Source organism: Macrobrachium rosenbergii, chromosome 28 (assembly GCF_040412425.1).
Source record: "Macrobrachium rosenbergii isolate ZJJX-2024 chromosome 28, ASM4041242v1, whole genome shotgun sequence".
Taxonomy (NCBI): domain Eukaryota; kingdom Metazoa; phylum Arthropoda; class Malacostraca; order Decapoda; family Palaemonidae; genus Macrobrachium; species Macrobrachium rosenbergii.
The window spans coordinates 18,150,634-18,165,000 of record NC_089768.1 but is presented as its reverse complement, the minus strand read 5'-3'; positions in this window follow the sequence as shown (position 1 = coordinate 18,165,000).

The window sequence follows — 14,367 nt, the reverse complement described above, 5'->3', positions numbered from 1 at the left end:
CCTTTACGTATTGCGCTCTGTTCAGACCTCTGCGAAACTGGTCACTTTGGGACTATTCTCGTCTTAAACACAGGTAAACATTCAAATATCTGACAGAAATATTTTCGATAATAGTTGCAGAATTCTCTCAGGGCTTTATATATTTTTTTCAACGTGCAATAGTAATAACTCTGTTACAGAGTGGACCACGACTAATGACTTGGAGTGTAAATGAATCACAGTGATATATATATATATGTGTGTGTGTGTGTGTGTGTGTTTATGTATATATATGTATATAGACATATATATATACATGTATGTATATATTTGTATATATATATATATATATATATATATATATATATATATATATATATTGTATATATATATAAATATATATATATATATATATATATATATATATATATATATATATATATATATATATATATATATATATTATTGCTTTTAGGTTTATTGAAGTGCCACGTGACTTCAGTCGCGTTCCATTTTGTCATAATATTGCTTACTACTACACACGAAAGAAAAATATACAGAGCTCTGAGCAAATTCAACAACAGTTACTGAATAATTTCTCTCGGGCATTCATAATTTAAAACCAGTATCAGAGAACTGTAAATAGAAAGCATTATATTCAGTCATCTACAAATAGACACAATTAAAAACTCATCAACAAAATGATCATGCTTTACGATAATTAATGAATATTCAAGCAAACAAGCCTAGTTTTCAGGCAAATATAGATAGGTTCATATCTCGGGAATAAATGCGTGACCCAGTTTATCGAAAGAAGTGATATCAGTTATATTCTAACAATCAGTTAAAACATAATGACAGATACTTAAGATGGAAAACAGCAATTTATGTTTTAACTAGCGCACTAGGTTTTAAAAGCGGCAAGAGACTTGGAACTTGTTACAACGTTTATACCGTACTCACAGTATTATACAATTTGTGAATTTGTGACTATCTCCCGGGTGTGTTTGTCAAACAATTCCTAACACAAAGTATGAGAAAAAGACAGGAAGTAGATGAATATCTGACGCTAAGATCATGGTTCAATCCGCTTTGCCATTCGTTGTGATCTATATTGAAACCATTCAGTTTCTTACCATTATTCTTCTTATCAGTTGGGGGATCCAGTTTACGTCATTATAACAGATTCTATAATTATGTGGAATCTTTTTTCGGGCTTAAACATAAATATTTTAGGTTCTGAGTCTATTACAAGAGAGCTTCACACGTGACGATTTCAAAGCTTTGTATACCTGGTTGTGACACTTAGTAATGATCAAAATTTGTAGTTTGTACTGTATTTCCGTTTCCATTCATACTTTGCATTAACTGGCAAAGAACTGAGTTCGTGAATGGTACTAACCGAATATAATTAGTACAGACACATACTGAAATAAAGGTTTAATCGGCACCCGAAGTAAGATTCGCCAGCTATAACATCTCTGAACCTCGCGCCCCGAAACAATACGAATCAAAAATGCTAATTATTAAGTGGATGACCTCCTGTACCACTGAACCGATGGTGTTCCTATTTTGAGTTTGCATATGTAATGAGCTTTATCAGGCGTATTTGGAAATTCACAAAGGCTAAATGATTAGGTTAACAATACGTAAAATTTTAACCCCTTTTCTCTCCATAATTGGGTAATGCAATCAGGTGTACTTGACTGTTCAGAATATTTGCGTTCAATTATCTCGTTTTAAACTCCTGGCAACGCTCATTGGGCCCCCACCCCTCCTTTCTCTCTCTCTCTCTCTCTCTCTCTCTCTCTCTCTCTCTCTCTCTCTTGCAACACATCAGAGCAAACGTGTCTCGAGGGAAAAGTAATCAGCATAAAAGGAAGGGGCTATGTTTCCTTGTATTTTCTAGATGCGAAAGCAAAACAAAGGATTTTCCCATTTGAAATTTTTAGATCTTTATTTGATACCTACAGTTCCTCCATTCCGCCAGAAGCAAGGGGCGCATTTATAGCGAAAATACAACAATTTCTAAAATAATAGGAAGTGCTTTACGCAAATTTTATGTTTTCTATGAAGTACATAAACTCAAACTCATATGAGATTTAATTTCTTCATATATATATATATATATATATATATATATATATATATATATATATATATATATATATATATATATAAAGGCCGTAGCATTGCCTTTATTTGCATATTCATCTCTGCTCTATATTTTCGTGATTCAGTTATATATATATATATATATATATATATATATATATATATATATATATATATATATATATATATATATATATATATATATATATATAAATATATATATATATATATATATATATATATATATATATATATAATTGGGTCAACAATATTTGATCAGTCGTTGTCAGTTTTCTTTTTCACAACATTTGTTTTAGAAAAAGAACGAAAATATAATTGTCGAGTTACTTTCTTAAAGAAGTCTCGTGAGATAGGCCCTGGACCAAAGACAGCTGCGGAAGCAACAGAGAGAGAGAGAGAGAGAGAGAGAGAGAGAGAGAGAGAGAGAGAGAGAGAGAGAGAGAGAGAGAGGCAGATGGAAGGTTTGGGCACCGAATTCTGTAAGTCCTAGAAATAAAGGTTAATTGTTAAAGGTTCATTTTTTCTCTGATTCTTCATCTCTCGTCATTTTTTAGTTTTCTGCAAAACAAAGCTATTTTTCTGTCCGTCCTCAGATCCTAAAAACTACCGAGGCTAGAGGGCTGCAAATTGTTATGTTGATCGTCCACCCTCCAATCATCAGACATAAATTTCAGCCCTCTAGCCACAGTAGTTTTTATTCTATTTAAGGTTAAAGTTAACCATGATCGTGCGCCTGGCACTGCTATAGGTGCCAACAACACAGGCCACCACCGGGCCGTGGCTGAAAGTTTCATGGGCCACGGCTGAGAGTTTCATGGGCCGTGGCTGAGAGATTCATACGGCATTCTACGCTGTACAGAAAACTCGATAGTACCGAAAAAACTTCGGCTCGTTTTTTACTTGGCTTTTACCATATTTCACCTAAATTATCTGACAGATATAATGATCACCTTACTTGTATTTTAAAATCTAGGTTCATGGTATTATGCAAAGATTATTCTTCGAAGGTCAAGGTGCAGCAAACTTAACACAGTATGCTGTTTTCCGAGAACGTGAGTTCCCTTGATTTCGTCTTATGCAATCACCTCGTTACACAATGATTTTACCAAACACTCTTAGTATATCATTGTACGTCCCTATTGCTGCGATAGCTTTTGTCTTACAATGCTAATTAAACTGCGCTGATTACTTGACTTGTAACAAAACCACTCTGCTAAGCATGATACAGATTACGAGCTCTGTTCATATAGCTTAAGCTGGAACCAATTTGTTCATTTCCATTTGATTTTTTTGCACAGCGGAGCAACATTAAAGCGATCAAGTCCTTTTTTTGTAGTTATGCAAGTTTAGAAAATAATACAATATACCATTTACCTCTAGTCTAATTACTTACTATCTCTAATGTCTGAAATCCTTTTGGATTACGTAACGTCCCGGCTAAGGAAAGAGAGAAAAGCAAGAGTTCCGTTTAGAAAAAAGAAAGACTGAAAGTAATCTCCAAAGTGGTGAATAAGCATTTCAAAACGATAATATTTTCACAATGGGAAAGTTGCCCAGAAATTTCCTCAAGGAAGCTTATTTAGTTATCTATTTGTTTATTAATTTCTGAGCCACGTAAGTGATATTTACATTGTTTCTGGTGATAGAAATTAATTTCTCGCTATAATGTGGTTCGGATTCCACAATAAGCTGTAGGTCCCGTTGCTAGGTAACCAATTGGTTCTTAGCCACGTAAAAATAAATCTAATCCTTCGGGCCAGCCCTAGGAGAGCTGTTAATCAGCTCAGTGGTCTGGTTAAACTAAGATATACTTAACTTAAAGTTGGGTGTAAAATAGTACCCATTCCATTACGGAATTACTCGCTCGGTAGGACCACATATATTGCGCCGATGTAATTGTTCATCAAATTTAAGTTCTTCATTGGAAGGGTGGGTAGAGCTCTCGGCTAGCATGCTGTTGGCCCAGCGTTCGACTCTCCGACCGGCCAATGAAGAATTAGAGGAATTTATTTCTGGTGATAGAAATTAATTTCTCGGTATAATGTGGTTCGGATTCCAAAATAAGCTGTAGATCCCGTTGCTAGGTAACCAATTGGTTCTTAGCCACGTAAAATGAGTCTAATCCTTCGGGCCAGCCCGAGGAGAGCTGTTAATCAGCTCAGTAGTCAGGTATACTTAACTTTGAAGATTGTCATGAATTAGTGGATAACCAAAAGTTCAAAAGTTCTAGAATTAGAGCAGGATAAAGTAACTAACCTGGATGATTTTAAAGAGCTTAAGATACTGTCAAAGATAACCAGTATGAATAAACAAATACATATATATAACATAAAAACCCAAAATTTCGTCGCCTTATGTTATTCTTCCCATCGTGGTCTGTACGAAAATCATTATGGACAAAGTCAAATTGAATCAAGTAAAACTTGAGAACTCAGTTGTCGTGTAAGAATCACCTGAAACTAGATACATTCTTTTAAGTTAACTCTCAGAACAAAAATTAACATCCTTTATTTAGACGCATTATTTGGTTAGTTTTATTTTGTTCTTTTAAGAATATACCAAGAAACGTCCCAGTGATAGCAGGTAATGATTTCCAGAATGTACAATTATTCGCATTATAATCATTTTCATTTCTATTTTTGAAAATTTGTACGAAAGTGAATTGTATTTCTCTCATAACTTAAGTAACACCGAGCTTCATTTTCTCTTGTCTTGGCGATAACAGCCAGCTTTTAGAATATCTTTTGTTTCTTAAGAGAAGAAAAAAGGAAGAGTCAGTAATGCTGCTTTTTACAGTCCACGTGAGCTCGCAATTCTAAAAGCAGCGATTTTAGAATTTTTATTTTTCAAATAATATTTTTATTTAGATTAAAATGAAACCGCGAATGGTTCAAAAACGTAGGAGGAAGTACATAATGTATTAAAATAAGTGACCCCTGAAAAGGTTAAAGATGAGAAGAAGATTAAAATAGAAAGGAGCAGAATAAATTAAGTTAAGTATATTTTAGTTTAACCAGACCACTGAGCTGATTAACAGCTCTCCTAGGGCTGGCCCAATGCAGCACAAAACCAAAGGGCTCTCCTTAGGCTCACGGGAAAAAAAAAAATCTCACATAAGGCCTAAACTTAAACTTCCACAAAATTATAGCGCCACTAATTAAGCCACTGAGATGTAGCCATAGACGTTATAAGTCGCATGTTGCTGTTTCTTCGTAAGTGATACTTCAAATATAAGATATACTGCCCTGCAGGAAACTCCTCCATTTAACGGCTACTTATACTAGGGAAAGTCAGTGCTAGTTGTAAGCTAGGTTACTCTAATAACTACAACAACAGCAACAGATAAAGGGAAATGAAACACGAAAGGAGAATAATATTGATTCATTTACAAATGAACAAAGAAGAAATGTATGAAATGTCTTGACTACAGCTTATTTTAACCATTTTAGATTTCGATGACTTTAGAATACAGCATCATCTATTCCTAACCTCGAAGGTTCTCAGTCAGTCCAGCCTGGCCCTGGGTCCCCCAACTAAGCTCAAGGAGAGACCAGGAGAGGGCCCCCATCTGCTGGGCCTGGGTAACCAAGATATCTCCCGAAATCCCCGGAGGATTGCTTCAGATACTGAATCTGATTTAATCAAGCATTAAAAAAAAAGCACCTCGACCGAGCTCCTGCTTACTGTGATTCCTAAGTTATTATTATTATTATTATTATTATTATTATTATTATTATTATTATTATTATTATTATTATTATTACAAGCTCCAAAGAACATGGTGTTCATTAGGAAGAAGAAGAAGAAGTAAAGGGAAATACAGAAAGAGAGATACCACTTCTTAAAAAAGAAAAGGAAATAAATTAATAAATAGATAAATGGATAAAAATGTATCAAAGGCACTGAAATCATTAAATAATTGATTCAATACCCGCCTCTTTTCAATACCAAACCAAAACAAAATCATTATTATACGAATTCCTGCAGGGATTCCAGGGGTGGGGAGAGGGTACCTTGGGTCACTGGTTAGGCCGAGGAACCCTCCTCAGAGCTTCCAGCAAAAGCAAAGCGGGATCTTGAGGCTTAAGAAGTCTTTTCCTGTTGTATCACAATAGTCATTGTAAACGTTACCGAGGAATTTTTAATTATTTGATAAAATATCTTGAGAAAATCATCCATTTTACTGCAAGTAATGGAGGAGAGAGGTAAGAATTCAGAAATATGATGAGCAATGAATATAAGTATCTCGAGAAATAAGCAAGAAGAAGATATACATACAGGTGATGTAAAATGTTTACTCAGTCTACTTAATAACTGGAGATTCTATGAATTGTGTGAAAAAGTGCACTTGTAACAAAAAGGACAGGATAATCTATCTCACATAAATGAAACCAGACGAGAAATGGACTACAGCAAAGAATGAAAATATAAGCCTCTGTCAGGAGACTGTATTTATCTTGTAGAAACATTAAAGTATAGAAATGTTCTTTGATGACTAAGTCGACTCACTATCATCCTCGGGGTGACGGCTGTTCCCGTGTAATTCTCAGCCTTAATCCTTTATCAACAAAGAATGGTTCAAAGAGTTACGTATAAATGTATAAATATTTTCAAAAACCTTTCGCTCTCCTTCAAAAACTTAGAATATCCTTCGTAAACCTTTGAAGATCCTTTTGAACTTCAGGTAAATCATGCATGATGCACAGAGGAAATTGCATATAATCTTTTCTATTGAAAATGACGGCACTTGAATATTCAAGCAGGTTTGTTACATCATGAATTATATTTCTGTTATTATGTATTCACAAAGGTCATGCCGAGAGGAAATTTTGGAATTTGCATAATCATTTAGGGCAAATTTCCTTGTCTTTGAAGACGAATATGTTAATTGAATGTGAACAACGAGAGAAATAAAAATATTCACACACACACACATCCAAGCTTACCCCACCATCTCTCTCCTCCCGCCCCGCGCCCCCCAACCCCCATATTCAGGCGAGATTATCGAGTGGAATACCGATGATTTGAAAGTGGCGCCGGTCATTTATTTAAAACAGGGTAAACAGCCCTCATAATTCTTAAAAAATAATAGTCGCTTATTGAATGGAGTTTCAGTGATTAAGGTTATGTCTTAGAACAGAATCCAAGCCTGTTTGCAATCGTTAATTATGAATAATGGTTTTAGACGAAAAACTTTAAATCAACTTTTAATAAATACCTAAAAAATAAGTAAAAAAGATTTTTTTCACATATCCTAACATCTCCCACTGAACTCTGACAGTCTTTAACTCATTCTATGATATCTCCAGTGTTGGAAAAAAAGATTCAGTACCAGAGTCGTTATAGTTAAAGGACTTGATTTCATGACTGCAGTGTCAGTGATCAAATTGCCATCAAAATATTAATGCATAACGCGTGATTGGAACCGACGCCTGAAAAACTCCACTTTCCTGTTCTTCATTATGGAGGAAATTGCAAGACTTTACCTTGATTAAATGCAACACCTGTCGTACAAAGGAGAAAGGACAAATTCAAGAAGTACACAGGATGAGAATTCTCAACCATCAGATGGATAAGTTCTGGTCTGAAAGGTTCTCAGATCAGAATACTGTAGTTTGATATTTAAACACTTCAGACCAAGTATCTACGAGAATTGTTAAACAAGGGAATGTCTGTCTCATGTCCACGTATTAATGACAAGTAACAAGTCTAAGATTACCCAATTACTATCATAAATTCTCCCTGTGAGAAAGTCACGCAATTACTTAGTGGAATGCATTTTCACGCAAGTGATGAACGAACAGACCTACACAGTACAGCAACTGCACGCATTGATGACCACTTTCTCGTCGTCAGTAACTATCTACCTCTACGTTCCCCATTTGCTTACAAGAGTAAATGGAACAGCAATCTACTGAGCATCGCGATTGGCGTGGTGGCGTCTAAATAAGAGAATACAAGTATACCTTAGTTTAACCAGACCACTGAGCTGATTAACAGCTCTCCTAGGGCTGGCCCGAAGGATTAGATTTATTTTACGTGGCTAAGAACCAATTGGTTACCTAACAACGGGACCAACAGCTTATTGTGGAATCCGAACCACATTACAGCGAGAAATGAATTTCTATCACCAGAAATAAATTCATCTAATTCTTCATTGGCCGGTCGGAGAATCGAACGCGAGACCAGCAGAGTGCTAGCTGAGAACGATACCCACCCGTCCAATGAGGAACTATAAGATAATACAGACAGGATCTGAAATGGGTAAGAGAAAATTGCAGGACTCCAAGATGAGAACTATAGTGAAATAAAGCTCAAGACCAAAGTAGAAGTTAAAAGAGTACAACAACATACAGTACATGATCCAAGGCCATGATGGTGAAATTGTCTCAAAACCACATGCGGGATTCAAGATCGTCATGAATTAATAACCATTTCAAAAATAAGTTTTCAGAAATGAGTTAGTCAAGTACTGCTCGCATTGTAAGAACTCGAAAAAATGCTGAGAGTCCTTGCCGACAACCTAAAGGCTTCAGTTTATGATAGGATGGGGAAGTCTATAATGCATATATACTCACATTATCATGCCATTATTATGCAGCTCATAAAATAAATAATAGGGAAAGGGACTACTTTTTGTTTCAACGGATGCACAAACTGTCGTTTAAAAGTAACGCCACGTTCACCAAAATGTCTCTGCAGAGAGCGAATAATTTCTTTGTATCTGTTACGTTCTCTTCTTTGCAAACCAAAGTCTTGCTGAGGCTGATTTTATGAGAGCCAGCATTGGGCTACAGAAAACTGAAGACTTCTCGTGGCCAGTAACGATGGTATCAAATATCGCAAACCAATAATCATGCTCTGTTACCATGAAATTGTTTGGATAATAAACCTTTTCTAACCAATTTATAAATAGGAATGTTTTCAATATTCATTTAAGGCGAATATGTTCCATTCAGTTTTAAAATGCCATAGGATTTTCGTTCTATTATTTCAAGTGCCTTTGTAGGCAGACAGTCATAAATGATTGTATTCACTCCCCATTACATTATTTGCAAAAAAAAAGAAGCTATAACAATATATACAGGTTTTACGCAATAAACGCTTACGCTGTTATTCAACAAATGTTTTTATGGGGACTTTCATTTGGACGTGAACTTTATTATACTGAAGGCAATAGAACTCAGTCACTGAATGCTCACAAATACTCGTATGTACACAAAACCCACACATGTTCATCTCTTATAGCGTGTATTTAAGTCGTTAAATCATGAAAAAGGTCAGCTTACTAGCATATAAAGCTCCTTAGTCTGGAAGTCGTTAGATCACAAAAAAAAGAAATCTTACTACAAATATATTATTCTGGTTAAAAAAAAAAAAGTTTCTCTCAAAAAAAAAAAAACTAAAAGTGAAGATCCTAAAACAAGAAAAACTTCATTCCATGAAAAGTTCTCCGCCACACAGTAGTTAGGAATAATGTTTTTTTTTTTTCTCTGGGAACCTTATCTCAGGTAATTTTGTAATAAAATATTAATGTTGTGTAGTTTGTAATGAAGTGAGTAATGGCCACTTGAGTTGATCACTTAAACGTGGAATCTTTATACTTTTTATTATCCTAGGCTTTACTGAAGAGCTCTGTAAAACTTTTCCATGATTTTTTTTATAGTTGCGTAACTCAACCTCTTCCTTTTCTTGGTTAGTTACGTAAAGATCTAATTCATTTTATTTTATTTTTTCTATTCTTTTAGCTTCCTTTCTTACTGCTGAAATTCCCTTCTTTATTTCGGTTTTCTGTTGGGATTTTTCTACTTTTTTTTCTTCAGTCTTCAACAAAGTCTGAAAAACGTAAATGCTGATTTCCCAATAGTGAAATATCCCTTTCAACTTATATATTTTTCGTAAATTTGCTTTTGGCTGAGAGTTATAAAGGACTATCCCGAAGTATAGAAAATATTTTCCACATATAATTTTTCTGTCAGATTTGCTTATGACCAGTTTTTATGGCTCTTTTGTCATTGGCATCAAATTAATTAGCATTAAATCCCTGTTGCAAAATTATTTTTTAAAAGAAACTCAAAACCAATCATCAAAATAATATCATAAGAAGTAACGTGGAGAATTAACAAGTAAAACAAGCGCCGAAGTTTCTCCGGCGCAATCTAGTTTTCTGCACAGCGTATAATGCTGTATGAAACGCTCAGCTACGATTAGGCAGCCCTCAGTTGCTTCCCAGATGCGGTCAAGTGAAGGTGCGTCGGCGACGCCTCCGGAAAGGGCTGCCAGACGCCCAATCATGGCTAACCTTAACCTTAAATAAAATAAAAACTACTGAGGCTAGAGGGCTGCAATTTGGCATGCTTGATGATTGGAGGGCAGATGAGCAACATACCAATTTACAGCCCTCTAACCTCAGTAGTTTTTAAGATCTGAGGGCGGAAAGAAAAAGTGCGGACGGACAGACAAAGCCATCTCAATAGTTTTCGTTTACAGAAAACTAAAATGAAATGTTTCTTCCAAGAATTATTAAAACTTTATACGACTTCAACTGAACGACTCTAAAACCGGAATTATTATTAATCTTCATTTTTATTTTTTTAATGTCCGTTTTATTAGTGGTTCAGTTTACAGCTCGATTTTCTTAAAAACCTGTTTTTCCAAGATATTGTACAAAGACTATTTCAATCTCAACATGCCGGTTCAATTTATATATCTAACAAATCTCGTGAACTTAATCTTATAAAAGTGTCAAATGACACCCAGTGAGTGAAAGCTGACATCAGGGAAGGGAAGAGTGGAAAATAAAATTTTCACAATACAATTTCAAAATCCAAAAAGAAGTGATTAATGATGTGACATTTCAGTGAATACGGTCATAGTGTCTACGTGCAGTTCTTCCCTACTCAAAGGAAGCAGCAGACTTCACTAAATAGTTGAAACCAGTTCGTTTATAAACATTCAGATGGATTGGTGATTCTTCAACAAATGGCTGAATCGCATTGATTTTTCTTCACTTGAAACGAAGAACACTGCTAAGTTGTGTAACAAACCGCACGAACAAATAAGTGTTTTTTGGTCGTGCACGAACAAAAACACCTATTTAGTCGTGCAGTTTGTCACATAACGTAGGCATGTAACAAATTACACGACCAAATAAGTGTTTTTGGTCGTGCACGACCAAATTGCACGACCAAAAACATTTATTTGGTTGTGCAATTTGTTACATAACGTAGAAAGTGCACGACCAAATAAGTGTTTTTAGTTGTGCAATTTGGTCGTTATGTAACAGATTGCACGACAAAACGAGTATTTTTTCAGTTAAATTCAGTAATCAAAAGCTTAATTTTAAATTTCAACATCTATCCCCATTAGAATCGTTCACATAAACCGATCATTATTAGAAATATATATATTGAAAGGTGATCAGATCAATTAAATGACTGGACTGAAAAGCGAATCAGATTCTTTTCTTGTACAAATGATGCCTTACAATTTGTGTGCCACATTAAATCAACAAAATCTTCACCCTTGACCTACTAACTTTAAAACACCAATCCCCATTTTTCAACAAAGAAATTTTTAATAAATTTTTCACGCTAAATGTCCTCTGATCGATAGATGTAAAACCTTAATTAGATAACAATTAAGTCAAAGTTAATTACTGTCGAAGTTGAAATCTACAAAAAGAAAGGAACAGAACCATAATAAGCAACAAATTGTATTTATAAGCATTCAGTGTTCTATTTATGAAAATTTTGTGTTTCCGAAACATTTAAAGGTCTTGAATTCACCTAAATAATAGAAAGTCTAAAATTTTGTTCTCTGTAATACCTTATGTTGATTACTGAACCCCAAATTATGTACGCCAATTCTTAAGATAAATATGAAATTTTAAATTTTATAATTCACTCAACAATTAATTTATGATATTTTAAGCAAGTAAAATCATATCAAATTTTACTTTCCGAGTGTTTTCTGTCTTGTTTTAATCGATGTGTTGTACCTTCAAAAGTCGAGTTTTGTCTTCTCATTTGTTGCTCTTCGTGCACCATAACGATTGCATTGCTGAAATCATCTTATTTCATTTAGTCCGTTGGACGTACCCAACTTCAGTTTCACTTTTTGTACGTAACATCTCTACATTTTGTTGTGATTCAGTACTTGCCAGTTAAGTACAGTCGCCATTAACAGGATTCTATAGAGTGGAACTGACTCCTTGGGCTTTTAATTCGGTTTCACTAAGATCGTTCAGAGGATCGGTAGTATGGAAATAGCTCGTTACGGAATCCTTTTTTAGTTTTCTGTAAAACAAAACTATTGAGATGGCAATTTGTCTGTCCGTCCGCCCTCGGATCTTAAAAACTAATGAGCTAGAGGGCTGTAAATTGGTATGTGGATCATCCACCTTCCAATCATCAAACATACCAAATTGCAGACCTCTAGCCTCACTAGTTTCTATTTTATTTACGGTTAACGTTAGTCATGATCGTACGTCTGTCATCGCTATAGGTGCCAACAACACAGGCCACCACCTGGCCATGTCTGAAGGTTTCATGGGCCGTGGCTGAGAGTTTCATACAGCATTATACGCTGTTCAGAAAACTCGATTGCTCTGAAGAGGCTTCGGTGCATTTGTTACTTGTTCATTACTTTTGTTATTCCAACAATGATTTCTTGTTTGCATTCATTGAAATCTCCCGTGCCCTTCTATATTTAAAGACTCGTCTCTTATCAGTTTTTATATTATTCTAAGAAATTCTTGATTCATTTATTTATTTTTTTTTATTTCGAGCCGCTGAAAACTTACCGACGACTTAATCATTTGTTGAAGGTCATTCAAAGACGAAAGTAGATGTGGAAATGCTCGTCTAAAGAGAAATCTTAAAATCATTGAATGAATAAATGAAAAAATAGATATTTGTGTAGCATGTTGACATCCAAGAGTGCAACGCCAAAGTGCACTATACAGATGTGGGATTTCACCTCTTACTAAGACCCTGGAACCAAAGCTGACTAAATAAATCAAAATATCAAGAAGAAGGTTGGTGCACGAGAAGTGGCCTGTGGAGGGATCTGAATAAGAACATTTAGCGGAGGGGTGACTGGGAGGAATCGATTCTTTAACCTTCTCGGAATTTTGCTGTTCTCGAACGCTAATGTTAATCGAAGAAAGAGGACTGAAGGAGAGATGGTACGACAAAAGAATAATGCTTTCATCCCTTCACTCGATGATTTTTAGTTTTCTGAAAAGAAAACTATCGTGCCGGCTTTGTCAGTCCGTCCGTACTTTTTCCTGTCCGCACTGTTTCTGTCCGCCCTCAGATCTTAATAATCACTGAGGCTAGAGGGCTGTAAACTGCTATGCTGAGCATCCATCCTCCAATCACCAAACATACCAAACTGCAGCACTCTAGCTTCAGTAGTTTTTATTTTATTTAAGGTTAAAGTTAGCCATGATAGTGAGTCTGACAACGATATAGGCCAGGCCACCACCGGGCCATGGTTAAAGTTTCATGGGCCGCGGCTCATACAGCATTATACCGAGACCACCAAAAGATAATCTATTTTCGGTGGCCTTGATTATACGTTGTGCAAAAAACTCGATTGCGCCGAGAAAATGATCATGCTGTATCTATGTACCACTAAAAATTGCTTGTTATTAATATTCGAAGTGAAAACGAAATGGAGAATAAAGGTACAATAGTTTCGTGGTGTAACGAAAGGTCTCTGTCGCTTCTAAGAGCCAAAATCATTGACAGATACTACAGCTTCACTTACTGTACAGGTAAGAACAGGCAAATCCCCAACGTCAGCAAAAATACTACTGTAAATTTTCTGGCATATGTATGAATTATTATTTCATCAATGGCCTATATTCCTTCTAAATGAGCAAGAAAAATGTGTCGAGGAAAAAGTAAAAAAAAATAAAGAAACTTTTATTTCCTTTCTATTATTTTCTTTAGACAAATATGGGATTTTTTTTCTTTTTCATGAGCATGTATTTCCCCTTTTATGATGTACTTTGACACGGGCGTATAGGCAAAACTGTTACTGACCTGAACACGCTATTTACATAGCCAAACCTGTTTTAGGATTCGTTAGCGGAAGGAAATTAGGTAAATATCTAGACGTTAGCTAGTGCAAAAAGGAGTTACCACTCAGCAAATAAAAACGTAATGATGTATCATATTACAAAATATTCCAGGAAAATTCAGGGTTATTAATATTTCATATTTCAGCATGACACGAGCATGA